At 41.6% G+C, this 6,000-nt stretch overlaps 1 protein-coding gene across 1 annotated transcript in view; it reads right to left on the reverse strand.

The window, feature by feature from the left end:
* HTR4 (5-hydroxytryptamine receptor 4) overlaps positions 1 to 6,000 on the reverse strand; it is a 175,177-nt gene that overhangs the window by 61,515 nt on the left and 107,662 nt on the right. The gene's annotated exons all lie outside the window — the stretch shown is intronic.

Below are 6,000 nucleotides of genomic sequence, written 5' to 3' on the forward strand. Positions count from 1 at the left end.
TTTTCTGTTTTACAGCTAGGGAAAATGAGGCACAGATTAATGCTGTGGTTTGTCTGAGGTCACAGAGCAAGGGAGTGACTCGATATTCAGCCCTCCTCTCCCTCTGCACTTAGTCACAAAGCTCTCTGCACCCTCCTTACCACAATGAATGAGTCCACCTTCCTTCCATTTAGCCATAACTGAGTAAATGTTGAGGTTTTCCTAACTGCAATGGACGTTTATTTTGACAAGACTGCAAAAGCTGTTATTGCAAATTAACAAACTGTTTCAAAGCTGTGAAAATGTCAGCAAAATGAAGTGTGTTTTTCTGCAACCAAGCTCCCTTTCTACATCCCAGGAATCAGCCTCTTGTCTGGCTGGGCTTTAACCTTCTGCCACAAGGACAGGGCAAATGTCTGCACGGGGCTTCTAGTCTTTTCACCATCAAGGGGACGTGCCCTGCACTCTCCTTCCTCCTCCTGATCCATCCAACATATTCATAGTACAACAGGTCCCTGCTCTTAAAATAACAACTAGCTATGAACTAAAAATGTCTTCTCAAAGAGATAAGAAATCAACTCTTCTGTCTGATCCCTGTGCCACCCACCTGCTAGCAGATTTCTGCATCAGGAAGGTGTATCAAACCTAAAACTGGGAATCTCATTGCTCTGAAATTAATATATGCCCATAAGCATAGCAGATCAGCAACCATATCACCCTCTTGCAAATTTTTAGTGGTCCTGACCTGACAGTCTGTCTCAGGTTCCCAGTGAAATATTTTTGATCTTTAGATTTTTGGATTTCAGCACACTTCGTAGAAACAGGCCAGTACTGATGTCCCCACTGCTGCAACAGGGAACTGGGGTCCAGAGACACAAAAAGTGCCCGTAAATTCTCAGGTCTTCTAAATAACTAAATATATCATTCAGCTATGTGCCTGATGGATATATTTTCTTAGTGAATGAATAATGATCATCTGGCAGATGTAGCTTCCAGATTTGGTAAGCACAGAAATTATGCAATATGGTGCCCCACAGGATATGAGCACTGCATTGAAGAAGTGGCCACAGTTTCAGTAACTATTTATAAAGGGAATGAACGATCTCTGCCAGAGATTTTTTTGAGTCAAGCCTCAACATCAAGGTATAATGTGTACATAGAGAGAGCCTCACTGCTGAATGCCTATAAAAGTCGATTTTATGAGGTCAGTAGAATCATGAATTAGAGACATTAAATTAATAAACACACACTAAAGCTGGACCACTAACCTGAGGAGTAGCCTGTGAGAATTTCTAAGTGCCAGCAGCACATTAAAATAATAAATATGCGAGTGCACACATACACACAGTTTATGTGTATGTATTAGAGAGATGTCCTTGAGGTATGCAATTTATTTCATCAAGATGTGAGTGGGAACCAAAAGTTTTGTGTTAAACAGGCACAAAAATCTAAGAATTTCCAAATTTTTTAAGACTTTTTTTTAAAAAGTCATGTGGAGTCAATTGAATTGCTTTATTTTGATAAAATCAGATGATATATTCCACACAAAGGGTTGAAATGATATCAAAGTGTCAAAAGAAAACATTTTTTAAAAGTCTCTTTGAAACAAGATTCAAAATGTCACAGGGGAAAAAATGTTGAAACAAGCATTCAACTACTTCAATTCGATCATTTCTACATTCTCTTCTGGTTTCCTGTGTGCATGAAAATCAGCCTGTTCCTCTGAAATGTTTCACTTTCAAAGAAACGATATATTTGACAGTAACTGTTCTTTTAGAGCATTGGGTGGAATGTTCCTCTTGTGGAGCTCATACTAACAGCCATGGCAGTCAGTGGGTCTGATTCCTGTCCCTACTAACACGGCCCTCACATCCCTTCCACGAGGGAGAAAGAGAAGCTGAATAATTTACAGGAACAGGATTTACTTAGTTTTGGAGCTTGCCTTCGTTGGATCACAAGTTGAACAAGCGAGGGTATCCAGCCTCGAAGATATGCAAAACTCAACTGGGTAAGGCCCTGAGTGACCTAATTAAAGGAAGACAGATAAGTTTGAGTTTGGCCCTCTTTTGAGAGGAGGCCTGGATCAGAGACCTCCAGAGGTCCTTTCCAACCTACATTTTTCTGAGTCTATCAGACAATGAGGACCATCATGGTCAGATTTCAATATCTTAATGATTTCAGAGGATAGAATAAATATCTCCTTTGTTCCTAGGATAACTACCCTCCTCATGACAGCCACAATGTGTTTGTGTAACCTTGTCCTGTGTTGCTTGAGCTTATTGCATTTGGATTTCCCCCTGTTCTCCAGATTTCCTTCCCCCAGGAAATAAAGTGCCCTTTGAATTCAAACAGGTGGTTTTGGTTAATGTTTTTGACTGCTTATTAGGACAGATAGTGCTTCTCTTGGCATTACGTGCAACTGCTCTTCTGACTCTAAACACAAGAGAGGTATATCTGGCATATTTAATTGTTTGCTATCTGAGAGACACCTACTGGAAAGGGCTACCCAGTGCTGGACAGCAAAGGATTCCTTTGACATGCCTGATGGCAAGTTACTGCAAGTCACAAGAGACTACATTTATTTGCAGAAAGGGCAAAAGAAGAAATTCAATAAATAAATGGGAAAGAAGAGCCAAGACACCACTACCGTTTCACAAGTTGTATAAGCAAACAGAAAAGGAAAACCATGATACATTGCTAATTAACTACAGCAGGAAAACAATTCTTCCAAGCAGTTTGAGTTATTACATTTCTGTACTTCTATCTCTGCTGCAGCTGACAGCATTACACTGACTTGTACATGCTATTAAAGGCCATTAGAGTAAAAATTATGCCTGTAAAAATGACATCTTAAGCTCTCATATTTCTTCCCTCCCAGTGATTCAGCAGCAATTTTCCTCCACTTACATGTCAAAAGATTATATATATATATTTTTTGCTAACTGCTGCTACCGTGACTTCCCTTGTGTTCAAAAATTCGAGCTGGGTTCCTCCTGCTCTACACCGTTACCGGTAACAAGGTTCCGCAATCAGAGTGTGGGTGACAATTTTGCCGGTGGCGAGGGAGGCAGAGAAGCACACCATCCACTTTTCCATATCTCAGCAGGATTTCCATTCAATGGCCCAGAGAGTCAGATAATAGGAATCTGTGTATGTTAACAAGTCATTGAAGTCACACCAATTTTTGCAGTAGTTGGTAATTTGATGTATGTGATGGTTTGGGCATTTAAGCAGCTATTTATTCACTGAGAGGAAAGTAATTATATCTCTAAGATTATCAATAGTTTTAGTCAAAAGCTGAAATAAAGACATATTCTTATTCTACATTTCTGCTTCCTTTCAAGCTAGAGCTGTTTTCCTGTGCTCATAAAGAATATCTATTATGTACTGGTATGACAGTGTGATGGATGAATATAAAATGTAATACATACACATGATTAATACCATGTCCAAGTTTAATTAAATATTAATTCTTACTATTATCAGCCAAGACCCATGTTTCTGCAGTTCCTTGAAAATGTTAACTTCCCCTTTACCTACAGCAGAGCAGATGATGCAAAACACATCCTCTCCTCCGCCTCTGTTATGACATTCTTCGCTGAAGGGAAAATACAAGAATCCCTTCCTGGAGCTGTAGATCTTCCAAGTAGCTCCATAAAGCAAAGGTTATTATAATACTTTTCCTTTCCCATATCAGACATTTGCCACATGAATGAATCAAGTGCTAACATTTTATAGATGGCTCAAAAGAACAAATCCATACCTCTTATGGCCACTGCAGATATGTCCAGTTATCGAGGAATTGTGACCTGCCCAGCATCACTTGGTGGCTCTGAGAAACCCTGCAGTGGCCAGACTCTGTCTTGAGGAACATGAATGCGATGCTCCCTGGTCTTCCAGTGGAAGTTCCAGTGATATGGATGTGGGGGGGGACACCGATTAGTGCCAAGTGGATCAATTCCCAGAAGTGGACCTCATGTATTACAAACACTTTCCCAGCATCTCCAAGGGGATGCAGGTGCACCTCTATTACGTTCACGAAAGCTATAAAAAATGCTTCAGTGCCCCAATCTGTGGGGCAATTTTTCCTCCATGATCCTACATTCATCACCAGCAGGAGCTGCCACAGTCACATGGAGGAGCCTTATATACACAGTGTCCACGAGCTGTAAGAGCAAAATGTTTTATCCTTTCCCGACAGGACTTGCACTTTGCCTGCCGGTGAGCTCCTCTTTACAGTCAGTTGCTACACATAAAACCAGAAAGCAGATATAAATGCCTGATGAACTGTACATCAGCAACACATTTGTACCTAACAGCCTTCAGCATTTTGGGTAGAAAAGACATAATACCACATTCCTCAGCAGCAGGATCATGGACAGCTTGCCTAATGTTAAACTTGAGTATATGTGAAGACAGGAGATGGCAGATAAGAGGGAAGCTGTGAAGCCAGAGAGAAAATAGACAGAAAATGAACCTCAGTTATATTCTTGGCTTGTACAACTGAATGCTGAATCTGCTGTGCTGGTCCAAGGCTTTCGTGGAAATTTAAGTGTTGTAAATCATGGGTGTTTGCTGTTGCCATTTTGAGTGTATGAAAAACCCTACGCATACATGCACACACATGTATGCACACTCCTTGTATCATACCCTGCCTTTCCTCCAGGAAAAAAATAGAAAAAAAAGCAATTCTTGAAAAGCACATCAACTTTTAAGTGACGACACCTGTTCTGTAGTTACTACACGTTTATAGCTTTTAGGTTCTTGGAGACGAGAAAGGAAAGTGGAGGGACTGAGAAAGAGCATTTCAACACACTGGTGACTTAGATCTGACAGCAACGTAATTTACCTGTGGTCCATGGCAAGGACGGTTATTTGTGGTAGTGACTATCTGCATACTCATCAAGCACCAACATGACGAGACTCCAGTTGTGACCGGGATCTGTGGTCAAGACTGAAATCAAGGGTCCAAGAATTTAGATAACCAACTGGGCCTGTAACGTTAACATACACTAATTTCTGTGGTTAAAGAGAAGCAAGCAGTGATACAGCAGCCAGGACATGTGGCCACCCATCAGCCTGGACATCCAAGCGCCTCCTCAAGCCCATGGTGGTGTAAAAGCTGCCCTGGGCACATCTCCAGAGAGCAGCCCTGGAGTCTGCAGCTCCTGCCTCAGGATCACTGATGCTCTAACCACACCACTGCTCCTTCCTTGCCTTCTGGGCATTACAGAAATATAATTACTTAGCTGTATTAGATAATTCCTTGCCCTTGGAGAAAAACTAAAGTATCCCCCTGGTTTGCAATACAATTTTATTTGAACTATGGGTATGTAGACAATACCCTAAAAGAAGCTCCTTAGATATCACAGACAGACAAATACACACCCACCCTTACTAAACAGACTGGTTCTGTGGGTGGCCCACATTTAAAACCATTTGGTGTCATGTGCATGTATAAAATTATATACAAACCATATGTTTTATCATCACTGGGGCCAAAATGAGCTGAGGAAAATTTACTGAATACTAATACTGGATAATGTTTTACCCCCCCTTAAAGAATCTAGAAAAAAGAAGACAAGAGACTTTGGCCTCTTCAGGGATCTGCTCTGGGTAATATCAAGGATCACCTCCTCCAAGCTCAGGAGCGATGCATCCCAACAAAGAGGGGCCGAAAGCTGGGTAATATTCAAGGATCACCTCCTCCAAGCTCAGGAGCGATGCATCCCAACAAAGAGGAAGTCAGGCAAAAACGCCAGGAGGCCTGCATGGATGAACAAGGAGCTTCTGGGCAAACTCCAACACAAAAAGGAAGCCTACAGAGGGTGGAAGCAAGGACAGGTAGCCTGGGAGGAATACAGAGAAATTGTCCGAGCAGCCAGGGATCAGGTTAGGAAAGCTAAAGCCCTGATAGAATGAAATCTGGCCAGGGACATCAAGGGCAACAAGAAAAGCTACTATAGGTATGTCAGGGATAAAAGGAAGACAAGGGAAAATGTGGGCCCTCTCCAGAACAAA

Source organism: Aptenodytes forsteri, unplaced genomic scaffold (assembly GCF_000699145.1).
Source record: "Aptenodytes forsteri isolate BGI_AS27 unplaced genomic scaffold, ASM69914v1 Scaffold54, whole genome shotgun sequence".
Classification (NCBI taxonomy): domain Eukaryota; kingdom Metazoa; phylum Chordata; class Aves; order Sphenisciformes; family Spheniscidae; genus Aptenodytes; species Aptenodytes forsteri.